The sequence below is a fragment of the Chiloscyllium plagiosum genome, chromosome 22, assembly GCF_004010195.1.
Source record: "Chiloscyllium plagiosum isolate BGI_BamShark_2017 chromosome 22, ASM401019v2, whole genome shotgun sequence".
Taxonomy (NCBI): domain Eukaryota; kingdom Metazoa; phylum Chordata; class Chondrichthyes; order Orectolobiformes; family Hemiscylliidae; genus Chiloscyllium; species Chiloscyllium plagiosum.
Genome location: NC_057731.1, coordinates 22,986,078 through 22,999,372, shown reverse-complemented (window position 1 = coordinate 22,999,372; position 13,295 = coordinate 22,986,078).

Genomic DNA, 13,295 nt, shown 5'->3' with positions numbered 1-13,295 from the left:
TTCAAGAAAAATTGAGGGTTCGTCCCATCCTCTTGCAATGTTAACCTGATATTGTCTAAAGGTATTCAAGTAGCTCTGCTTAATTAAGAAGAGATCAAGAGTTAAATATCAAGTCTCTATAAACTTTTTTTTTCTATTGTACCCAAATCGAGCAGCATCTGGCATCCTGGTCTAATTCTTGTAATTCCCCACTTCCAAATTGTAATGTAGCATGAGAATTCCTGGATTGAACCCTGACATCCCAAGAGGTCTATCCTGCTATGTTGGTATCCCTGCCTGTTAATGCAATTTCTCCACATCAAAATTCATTCTTTGGGTCTGTGCCCTCAAATAAGTTGCATTCCTGCTGTGAATCTGTCACATTTCACAGGAAATATTTGTCCTGTTGCTCTGTCCTCTACTGCTGTAACTTGCACAAATTTTCTGTACTGCTCCTCAGTCTTACCCCAGTCTTTCTCTTTGCACTCAAGAGTCTCTTTTCAACTGAACAGTTTTGGGTTCCTGATGATGGAGTTCATTCATGATGTGCACTGCAGCTTTATTTCATGTACTTGCTATCAGTTAATTTACTGAGTGCTTCTTTCTTCTCCATCTTTGTTTAGTACTTTCATTTGTATAATAGACCATGGCTAATACATTTTTTTCCCGTTACTAAACATTTATTCTACTATGCACCTTCTATTTATTTAGCTTCTGTTGAGTTTTCCTGTTCTGTGGTTTAGTGCTGTGCCTGTGGTATGCCTCAAAGTCCAACATGGCCAGCTTCTACCACCTCTGAGCTTCACATTAGGCATTTTCCCCACCTCTGGGTTTGGATTGCTCAACTGGCTTTGTGATTTACCATCAATTCAGGCTCTTTTTACTTCCAGTTCTGTGGATCTGGTCACTACAGTTACATGCATTAATGCAAAATCTATACCTTTTTGACTGAATAGTAATAGACTTCAGTGAACATCACTATATACAGAGGATGGTAAGAAGACATCTTACCTGGAGCCCTAAAGACTCTAGTTTCAGTTCCATGTGATCTGATGTCATATGCTGTGGTCCCTTTTGCACATGCTCAGTACATCGAGCAAAGGTGCAATCTCTTTTCATCCACAAATAGTTATAAATTCACTTTACAATAGTGAATTCCATTTTACTCCTGTAGTCCTTCTGATGTGCTCTATTCTACATCCCTCCACCTGTTGCTTACCCTCTTCCTCCACTTAGGATTAATATCTTGCTTCTCCATTGCGCTCACTCCTCAGCTATCCACTCTACCTTATCTGCTCTGATTCTTGGTCTTCCCTCCAAAGGTCCAACACTGCAATGCTACTGATTCCCAGCTTCCCTCTTTGGTGTTGCTCTGCAATTTCCACAGACTACCCACTACTATACTTCTTCATTCCAATTCCCTATATTGATACATTCCTCACCACCACTAAACATCATATCATTCCCAGCTTCAAAAGAGACAACATTTAACAACAGAGAGACATTTGAAGCTTACTTTATTCTTATATGAATGCTATGAGGTATCTGTTACGTATATTGTTGCTTCATAATATTCATATTTTTTTCCAGTTAGCTACCTTGGAGAGAGCCGAAACATACTGCCTTGAATTGGCTGACACGTCTTTGCACAAAAAAAGCTTCAATTATTTGCTGTGTCTTAAAATAGTACACTTAAATATTAAATAGGGTGGAATTCTTGTGTTCTATTCCAAGTTCTGGGCTCCTTGTTTCATCTTAAAGAGCTTCCGGAAACCAGTATCAGAAAGTTCAAAAGATTAAATGTTACTTTGTTGCATTTGGATACATAGTAATAGTCATACAAATGCTTACTTTCAGAAGTATAGCAATTGTGTTAATCAGGTTTAGGGACGATACATATGTTGCAAATCATGTTGATGCCAAAGGTTTTCTGCTTGAATTATGACAGAAACAGGCTCACACTAAATGCTAATGATTTTTGATTGGTTGTTTAATGTACTTTATGAATAAGGTGGTATTAAAAAACTTAACTGTTAACTTAAATAGAAAGATCTATCTGAGGTTGAAAAGAAACCCCTGGTTTGCTGATAATTAATTCCAAGATTGTTAGGGAGTTGCTCCTAAAATGACCTAAATTATTGTAAATTGGTTTCAATGGCTGAATTAAACATATGGGTGACAAAAGTAATTTGTATGAAATGTATTCCGCAGCGTTTTATAAAGTAAGCCTGCAACCAAATTCAAAGTGAGCATGTTTAATAGAAGAAGGTAAATTATTTGCAATTATGACATGTAGGCACAGTTCAACAAATGTAACTTCATCTGAGCAATAAATGTCAAGTATACAAGAACTGAAGTCAAACTTTGCGCTACAAAAGCTATCAGCATCATGCATAATTTGGATAATGTTGTGATACATCATTTAAAAAAATCTTCAACCTGCCTATTTATTGAGTGAATTATATGTCACTGTTAAATTCTCTGCAATAATAACTTCATAACAGCAGTAACTGCAGACTGCAAATAGCACAATAGATTCAGAAATATTTAGTTTCATTTTCTCCTGGAAAAGGTGCATTTCTGTTGTCAGGTCAAAGCTATCCCAGGGAGAAATTGAAGGAGCATTTATTTTTACTTTGCTATTTATTGTCATTATCAAACTTTTTTTAAAACCAGGTATAAGACATTAGCAATTTAAATACGTCCATTCTCTGCAAAACATAATGGAAGAGTTGTCTTCGCATTTAGTTTCTGTGGCTTTGCTAGCAGCTCATGATATCAAAGACAACTTAGCCCAATTCTGTTATTGTCAGGTGGGAAGGAAGCCTCATTTAAATTGTATAATTGTTTGAATAACATTACCCACTTAATTAAAGTGCATTCAGTGAAACTCTGCCCAAGCATGAACCTCAATCAAAGAAAATGAATACATACATTTCTGTAGGCAAAGCTTTCTTTACACACTCTTTAAAGCAACATCAGTCAAATTGGTAGTGAATTGTGTTCATTTTGCAGTGATAATTTGTTTCCTTTTGTATTTAATATTTGCCACATCCTATTTCCCTGTGTGTTTCTGCAGTTTTGCTAAAGCTTTCTCTTTCTAGAAAGGTTCTCCTTGCAATTGTTTGCTGCATTACTATAAGTGTCTCCAATAAAATTGTGAGAATGGGAATTCCTTGAAAAAGAATCAATACTCAGCATGAAAATAGCATTTTCCTTTAGGTTCAAAATCTTCAGATTTATCAATACGTCTGACAGTTTGGTTTCTCTTATCAGTTTCTGACAATCTGAATTTGTACATCTCACCAAATCTACCTGTGTGAATCAAAGGAGACCTATTTCTCTGCAGTCCAAAATAGCACCAAAAAAAGTGCTCTCAGATCATTTCTAGGATGGGGTCAGCTCTTTCCATCATTATGTAGATCCCAGTGGCATTTAGCTTCTGTGCAGCAGTATGTTTCCAGTCCACCAAAGAGAACAACTGCTTTAAAAGTGCAATATTTACAACAAATTGAGGGAGGTACAATGAGTCATTAGATGGGAAATCTGATGAGCCCACAGCTCTCAAAGAGTTCCAAAGTAGAATAATGGCATTCATAAGTTAACCATTGATGTACATTTATAGGCAATCAGCTTACATTTTGTCTTGTCAATTGCAATTCTCCTCCAGTAAGGCTCAATGAGAAAACAAGTGTCTGCTCTCATCAATGATGTTGTGCAGGACTTCAGAAGTTGCTGCCCTGGTCAATTTTGCACCTCCTAACCAATTGCCTGAAAGGACCTTCTCAATTGACAGAAATTTTGGAAATTAGAAGAAACGCTTGCCTCAGCAAAATCAATAAAGCCCATTCTCCTGATGCTGGCAGATAGGCATCAAAGCCATGTTGTATGTAGCCAATTTTGGCAGTCTTCTTTAATCTTGCAGCAAAATGTTTATACAGAAATTTATAGCTTTATTGCACAAAAGCTGTGAAAATGGCCGTCATGGCCTGCACTACTGAGTAGGGAAAGGTCATGATACAAAAGGTACAATATTGTATCATCTTTCATTGATTTTCTGACATAATTGTAATAATACTCAAGACTTTTGCACTATGTGAACCATTTGTAACTTGGGTGTTTTCTAGCCAAAATGTAAAATGTTCAACAAATCTACATTTTTCCTTCAGAGGGAACTGAACATAATAGTACCAGCATGCTTTCTAATGGCATAGGCATTAACTTGATAAATTTTGACACGTTAGTCATGCAACAAAGTCAACAAATGAGAAAACATAACATACTGAAGATTACAATTTAATTAGTTGTTACTACTAATGGCTGTAGAAATGGGCTGTTTTAACTTTTATAGTATTATTTTGTACCTTACTACGAAAAACATAGAAAATAAAAGCTGGAGTAGGATTTTTGGCCCTTCAAGCTTGTTCCATCATTCAAATTGATCATGCTGATCATTCAACTCAATAGCCATATACATTTTGATCCTCTTAACCCTTTGAACTATATCTCACTCCTTGAAAACATTCAAAGTTTTGCCCTCAAGAACTTTCTGGGGCAGAGAAATCCATCAGCATACCACTCTCTGGGTAAAGAAATTTCTCCTCTTCTCAGTCCTAAATTGCTACGGTGTGATAGAAGGCCATTTGGCCCATTAAGTCCAGACCCACCTTCTGAAGAGCATCCCACTCAGACCCCAGCTATATCCCATAATCCCACATTTGCCATGGCTAATCCACCTAGCCTACACATCTCTAAACACTTCTGATAATTTCAATATGGCCAATCCATCTAACCTGCATACCGTTGATTTGTGTGAGGAAATCAGAGAACCTGGCAGAAACCATGCAGACACAGGGACACATGCAAACTCCACACAGACGGACACTTGAGGCTGGAATCAAACTCAGATCCCTGGTGCTGTGAGGCAGCAATGCTAACCACTGAGCCACATACCATGCTAAATGACCTACCACATATCCTTAAACTGTGACCCTGGTTCTGGACTTCCTGCATTTATCCTGTCTAGTCCTTTAGGAATTTTGTAAGTTTTTAACAGATCCCCCAATTCTTCTAAACTCTAATGAGTCTTGTCACAACAGAAACACTCTGTCTTCATAATACAATGATCTTCTAATACTTTGGTGAATATTTGGCACTGCTTTGGTCTGTGTGCATGGGACAAAGTAAATGGCATTTTTTAAAAACAAATTTATAACTACAGCTAATGTAACTTAGTTCTATTCTCTACCCATTGAGGGCAGCAAAGCATGTACTTGCATGTTAAAAATTAAGCTAATGCATGTTTTAATAAACAGTAATCATTAAGAAAAAAAAGGCAAGATATTCCTTGCATGTTAGAATTCAATTTATAAGCAACTAACAGACATTAATAACAATTTAGGTTCTTAGGTTGTGACATGAGAAATGATTTCCTCCGGTCACTATATTAATAGCATTATAAGTATGTCAGATAGCTTTTCTATTCGAAAGGAGCAATAATGTGATTCCATTAGAAACAGTGATCATGGTAAACCTTTATTCAGAGAAAGTCTTGGATATATTATTAAGTTAGTTATTTATTTTATTTCATTCTATATGATCGAATCTAGTCAGTATGGAAAGTATAATTTAAGTGAAGCAATTACAATTTAGAGACTCACTTTCATACTAGATATCGAAAATACTCAGAGAATTTGTCTTAATAATTGTATGACCAAGTGACCATGGGCCCAAAATTTAACATTCTAAATCGATCTACAGCGGGGGAAATTGAACCTGAATGTTTGCCAACTAAGCAACAGCCAGCAGCTATCAACTACATATAACAATGGAACCCAAGATCAAAGAGGTTACAAATGTTCAAGGGGGCCAGTTATAACCAGCCCAAGGGTTGTGTATTGGAGAGGTATTGATTAGATGTTCCGCCATCCTGACTGCTTGAGTATGTGTATTTTACACATCCTGGCATGGCAACAATGAATGACGTTAGCACAACCCTATTGAATGATTTGAGCCCAACTATGACTCAATTGGACGAAAACCACAGAACATTCAGTGAAAGCTCAGCAAAGATTCACAGGGGAGGTTTACAGCAAGACGCAGAGCAGAGAACTCGGCGGCAACCCAAGAAGACACAGAAGAGGATCTGCCTTGACCTGCAAGACTAACTCCATGGCAATACATGAGCCCTTCATTGGAGAGGAAAGAAATTTCAATGGCATAGCTCAAACAGGTAGATTATTGCGATAATATTCCTTCTGAAATGCCTATAACTAGAGAGAAAGTAAATTTTGGAGAATTTAGGAAATGCTCACACTGCAAACTGAATTCTGTGTCCCTTTGTTCGTATCACTGACAAGAGCACTTGGGTAAAGTGGTTTTAATACATAAACTGTTCAAACTGTCCAAAGCACAGGCACCAATTGACTGAAAAGAGCATCAAAATTACTTTGTGAGATGCCCTACAGTATATTTTCAATTACTTCACAAGTAAGTTGTTTTGAAAAATCTAGTGACCAAACTGACAATTGAAAGGCAAGGCTTCCTACGTGTGCTAAAGAAAGACACAATGCTTTATTGAAACTAATCAATGCATTTCAGAAAGTTTTAATTATTTATCGATGAGTTGGGAAAGAGTTCCATTGGAATGGCATTTTTAAATTATAGCAAGTTTATATAAGATTAAAACTCAGGCACTGCTGGGACAAGAGGTTTATTTATTATTGAGAAATGGTGAATATATGTTCATAAATATTTTTAATCAACCTGTTCAGATACAATATGACACAACTCCAAAGCAATTAGGACTTGAATCTGGGTCTTATGGCCTCAAGAGCCCTCAATGAATACACAATCACTGGCGACAATAATTAAATTATTTTTACTTTAAGCTTCAAATGGTCTTCCACATCCACTGTTATTGGAATGAGCTGAATAGTTGGCTTTATTTCTACCCTATTCCTTCATCAAATGGGAAAAATGTAGAAGGATAGCATACCCTTTCCATGTCACCTTCATAAGTAACAAAGAAAGAGAAAAAGAAAATGTAAAGGTCGGTCAACTGTATGGCCTGCTGAGAAAATGTCAACAAAGGCCCTGGCAGTTTGCAAGGCAAATGCCAACGAAATCTATGGAAGCTATTGTTTATTTCAATGCTATACTACCCAAAAGTAAGGGTTCTCTGTCTGTAAAATAAAGCAATTTGATGTTTGCTTTCGCTAAAGTGTCCTGAGAATGGTGACTGAAAGGTTAGAGAAACACTTGAGGTTCCATATGAAAGAGAGGGGGAAATTGTATAATCCTTCAAACTAAGCATAGAGATCACAGTATACTGATAACCTTCAATCATTAATGGTATTGAAGGTTGAACATTAAACTAGTCCTCCTAGTTCTTTTAATGCTTTCTACATGTATCACCCACACTGGTCCTTGTTTGGACACTTCAGCAAGCAGCTCAATGTCATGAATAACTAACACATTTCCCGAATCAACTGTGCTTGAGTGCAAGTACAATCAGCAGATGGTCTACATTGTACACATTCCTGGATCAGTTGCAGGTATATCACCATGAAGAGAACTTGCATTTCACACAATCCATGGAATAAGTCAAACTGGAGACAGATCAACAATTACAGCAGACTATTCAAAAACCACTCACAGAACTGAATATGAAAGAACAGAACACTTTACTTCCTTCTGAAATAGTGGAGTTAAATTCTCAGCTCCCTGTTGTGGGAGAAAAATGAAAATTCAAGAAGAAAGGATTGAATAAAGAGCCCAGGATAAATCAAAACTTGACAATATAGCTTGAAGATAATGAAGTCTTTAGGGAGTACCTCTGTTCAGCTCACAAACATGAATCAAGTGCGACATGATAACGAAAGTAAACTTGATGAACTAAATATTTGGCACCCTCTGCCGGTTTATAGGAAAACCTGGAACAACTTGCATATGCAACAAATCCGACTCAGCAGGAGCAGCTGAAGAAATATCAGTTTGAACTCACATGATGCTAGAGAAAATGACAGAGCAGCAAATATAACTGGGGATGCACAGCAAAGACAACAACCAACTGCAAAAGTAGCTGGTGATGCAGAGTGCAGTCAAGAGTGAGCTGCAAATCATGCAGTGCACCAGTCCTTTCAGAAATAAATGGCAGTAATAATCCTCTTGTAGAAAAACTCAATTAGGACATAGAGTAAACAACTATTGAAGCAGCAAGTGAAAGAAATCCAGAATTCAAAGTAAGCATAAAAGGAAAAAGGGTGGAGAAGCTCAAAAGTTTTTAAAACTTGAATATGCAATATGGGAATCACTGGCTAGGCCAACATTCCTACTTGCTCTTGAGAGGCTGGTGGTGAGCTGCCTTCATTAACTGCTAAGTGTTGCAGGGTCACGTCAGATCAGGTCCAGAGGGAGGCAAGGTGTGACGTTTGGGTGTGGGGAGGACAGACGTGTGCCCTGAGCTTTGGGGAAATCTGCGGTGGGGCTCACTTCAGACCACAAGAGGGTGGTCGGATGCAGAGCCAGATTCAGGGGGATTCAAATCCGTGGGGAGGGGTGTCAATGTGAATGATTTGGATGGGGGTCAGTGTGACTGAATGGGTTGGGGAACAATTCAATGGGGAATTGGGTGAGTTGTTTTGTAATTACTCAGATGTTAGAACAGTTTTTTTTAAAGTTTACCTGGATAACTATTAAAGTAAACACATCAGAATCATCTGTAGCTTGTGAGCCTAAATTCAATGCATTGACTTTCTCAGAAGTTTCCAAATGTTGAGCAATTGCCCACGGGAAGGTTAAACTCCTGAACAGTTAATAGGTTGCTTGTGAGTTGGAATTCAAAGAGGTCCCTATATGCATCTTTCAACTTATATCTGCTGACCAATTTCAGCCATTAGCTTATTAGTCAAAAACAGTCCTTTCAATCAGTGGTCTTTGTTGAAATTGAGGCAAGAAAGTTACTCCCCAAAGACAATCTGTGGACTTGGCTTTCTGCTGAGAATTCTTCTTCCACTTACTCTTCCAGCAGATGTCTAGCTCACTCTTCCAGTCACACTCAAATCCAAGAAGAAAATCTACCAGCTGATACATGTTAGGAAGAAACTTGCTTTGATGCAAGTTTATAAATGAATGAAAATGTAATTCATAAAGCAGCCAAATCATTACCTGTGAATGATGGAAATGTTTCTCAAATGTGTGAAAGCTCTGTAAACATCTGTAATCATAATAGCAACCAAAGGAAATAATCCAGCAGCTATGGTGCAATTGGTCCATGATTCCTTCATGTCCTATGGCTATGAGGTTCTTCATACTGTGTGCGAAGTGTTCAAAAGTGGCAACCTTGGTATCAAATCAACTTTGTACACCAATTGCCATTATAAACACACTGCGTTGCATGCTATCAGTGATTGTTAAGTGTGCTCATATAGATCTGTTTAATAAGATGGCATCTGGCAAACTTATTGTCAGAATTATGCTTACACATCTGGCATATTATCCACCATTAAAAGGCCACAGAACACCCGAACAATGGTTATTATACAGCGCAGTTTCTCCCAAAATATGTGGAGCAAATTATAAATTGGCCCTATCATTACACATCTGGATTATAATATTATTCAGTTATATTTGGAAGTTTAGGACACATGGAAGACAATTGAGCCAGAGATGATAACTAAAACAGGCCTTGCATTTTGTAACAATATCCATTTTTTGGCAGAAGTGTTCAATGAAAATGTTGAGAATTAATTACTTACTTTACAATTATGATGCAGTTCGCCTAAAAATCACGGACAGGCTAGATTTAAATAGTGGGGGTCACATCTTATGAAAAGTATACCAGTAAATTTCACTCTGACAATTTTAAAGTAGAAAACAAACAGCAATATATTACATAATCTATTTTAAAGGTGCAAGTTTTCAACTCTTGAATTTATTCTATCATTCACTTCAGTTATGATATCTTCACTCAATGTACCCAATTTGTTTCAATATTCTTAACAAGCCTTACCTAGCAGAAGTATATAAGTTCAGTTCAGAATTTTTCATTTGCCCTCGGGTCACATTTCTTGGGACGAGATTGTCAAATCTTCAGTAGGCACTGTGCAAAGAAGGGTTTCCTGACATTAATCCTAAATGGCCTTGTTTTCATTTAACTTTATGCTATGCTGTTCTGCACTCTCCTATCAGAGGAAATGGGGGAAGGGAAGTCTAAACCGTTTTTGTCTTTTCCAGATGATTACTTTAGCTCCTCTTGGAACTCAGCAATAATCCTAAATCTGACACTTACTGTCTTCACCTCATGAGAAAGTCACATATGTTCCCCATGGAAGCTCCAAGATAAGGCCCAGTGATATAATTGGATTCAATATGTGTATTTAACTATCATCTATAGATCCTTGAAGATTGCTTAGAAGTACAGGGTAAAACAGAAGGCAGCAGACTACGTGACTTCAAATCACCCAATCAGTTTTAACTGCCTGCTTGAATGGAATGATGTTAACATTAATTTATTCTTATTTTTTGTCCTTTTCTGCACAAGTTTCCATAAGGAAGGCAATGGCTGAGTGATACTATCACCAGGCTATTAATTCAGAAACTCAGGTAATTTCCTGGGTTCGAATCCTGCTGTGGCAGGTGGTGGAGTTTGAACTCAATTTTTTGAAAAAAAAATCTGGAATTAAAAGTCTAATGAGGACCATTGACTGTAAAAATCGATTTGGTTCATTAATGTCCTTTAGTGAAGGAAATGCTACACTTACCTGGTCTAGATGTGACTTCAGACTCACAGCAATGCGATTGACTCTGAACTGTCCTCTGAGCAATTAGAAATGGGCAATAAATGATGGCTTAGCCAGTGATGTCGAAATCCTGTCCATGAAAATGAAATCTAAATTAAAGCACAAAAGTGATATTGCTCTTAGGAAGTAAATTTTTGATACATTGCAAATTCTTTTTTTTAACAATTCACAAAGTTTATAATTATAAATTAATGACTCTTACGCATATTGGTAGACACATTTTGTAACAAACACTGTGTCACAATCATACTCATACTATTAGGAAAGAATATCAGTATCTATTCATGAACATTTAATGATACTGAAAATTATTTATGTTCATTCATCTTGTATATAATAGCTACTTGTCACATATGATATACTGTAAGTTAGCTATGATATAACATGAAAAGGCAATTTTATACAATTTGATTCGAGAAGCTTCTCAACTATCTATTTGGCAGATTTAGGTTTGCATGTTAATTTTATGTGAAAGAGTAATGGAAAGCATGTAACAAAGAAAAGTTCAGGAGAGCTAAGTGATTCACACAAACATTTTCTGCTAAATAACAAAGAAGTCATTATGATAAATAAAATATTTAAAATAATAACTGACAGTTTTCTACCCAACTCTGGCCAATTTACTTTGGCTCCTTACAATTGCTTTTGTTCAAACTTCAGTCTCCGCAGTCCTTCCTCCTACTATATCAATTTATTCTAATGTCAGAGCTTTAATTAATCTTAAGCCTGAGGAGAAATGGAAATAAAATGATTCAACATGATTAATTTGCAATTATGGCAAGATTATTTTAGTTAAAGAAGAATTAAAGTAAACTGATTCACCTGAGATAGGAAATCCCTGTGAACTTGAAACCGAAATGCATTTTATCATTATTGTGCAACAGACTTAGAGTCAACTTTGGTTGAAACAGTCCATGCCAAACATAATCTTAAACCAAACAAATCCCACCTGCCTGCTCTTGGCCCATACTCCTCCTATTCATGTATCTATCCAAGTGTCTTTTAACCTTTTACTTCAGTCACCTGCCCTGGCTCATTGCCCAAAAGAAGGTCTAGTTTTGCTTGTTCTCTAGTAGGAGTATCCACATATTAATAAACAAGATTTTCTTGAACACATTTGATAAATCCTTCACCATCCAAACCTTTAACACTATGGCAGCCCCGGTCAGTGTCTGACAAATGAAAATCCTCTATTATTACAACCTTATTACGCTTACATATATCTGAGATCTCCCTACATATTTGTTTCTCAATTTCCCTCTTACCATTCGGGGCCTATAGTACAATCCCATCAAAGTGATTTTTCCTTTCTTATTTGTAATTTCCAACCATATATTTTCACTGAACGATTTTTCGGAAATATCATGTTACAACACGGGGGAAATGCCCCTTGTGAATTTAAACCTGCATCACAGAAATGATTTAACCCATGGTATAATCTGGTAAAATTCGAGAGATAAAGAACTATTCCCAAAAGTCACTATTTAAAGTAAAAGTTAACAACTTTATTTTTTAAAGTCTAACAGAGAATAATTAATTAACAATTGTTTACAACTCCTTTCTCTAACCTATCTTTTACTTTCCCCTTTACAATACTAATCCGATAAAACCCTCGATTAAGATTTACCGAAAAATTCAAATTTCAAAACCAGCTAGCTTCGAATCTTTTCTTTGTATCTTCCTCTGTAGATTCGCTCTCCAGGTGGGTGTCAATGCTTTTTTCTCTGTACAAACTCCTTCTCTAGACAGGTATCTCTCAGAGAGTTCTCACTAGCAGCCTACATTTGTTCGTCTTTTGGCAGTTCTCCTCCAACTGTTCAATATTTTTCTGGTTTTTAAACCCCAATGCATCGGATTGTTTCATTGGTGTTCATATTGTCAAAATACTAAATTCAAACTCGATTGGAGTTTGGTATTTTAGGGCATAATTTAAACTGATTGGCTGAATTTTAATTTGTTTTTGTACCCAGGCAACCCAGCTCCTCTAGCTGTTCAACCAAATGTTACATTGTTACCTTGTTCAGAACATTTGGTGCTGTGTCAGGTAGTTTTGCGAGCTTTTAACTCTCTTAAAGGTACAGTATCCCTTACACCTTCATAACAATCTTCCCTAGTTACATCAGTAAGGTATTCCTTAATCAAAAATGCCACCCATCCTCCTCTCTTACCTCTTTTCTATCTTTCCTAAAGGTTAATAAACAAAAGTTACTGGTGCTAACTTAGGTGACCTAAATACATTTTTGAAACATATTAGTTGGCCTGAATATTTATTTTGATTGGTTCAAAATGGTAACATGAATTTAAATACAACAAAATTAATAGTTTTGCAGCTTACATTCTAAAATAGTAGTTTTATATATTGAATGGATCCCTTTTAGTTGGTCCTTATTACATCCAGAGTTATTTTTTAAACTTAGTGATACAAATTACATACTTAAGTCATTAACTAAAGATTTCAAAGCCCAGTTCACATGGCCCCAGCAAACTAGAATACGTTCAATAATAGTTGTTAAG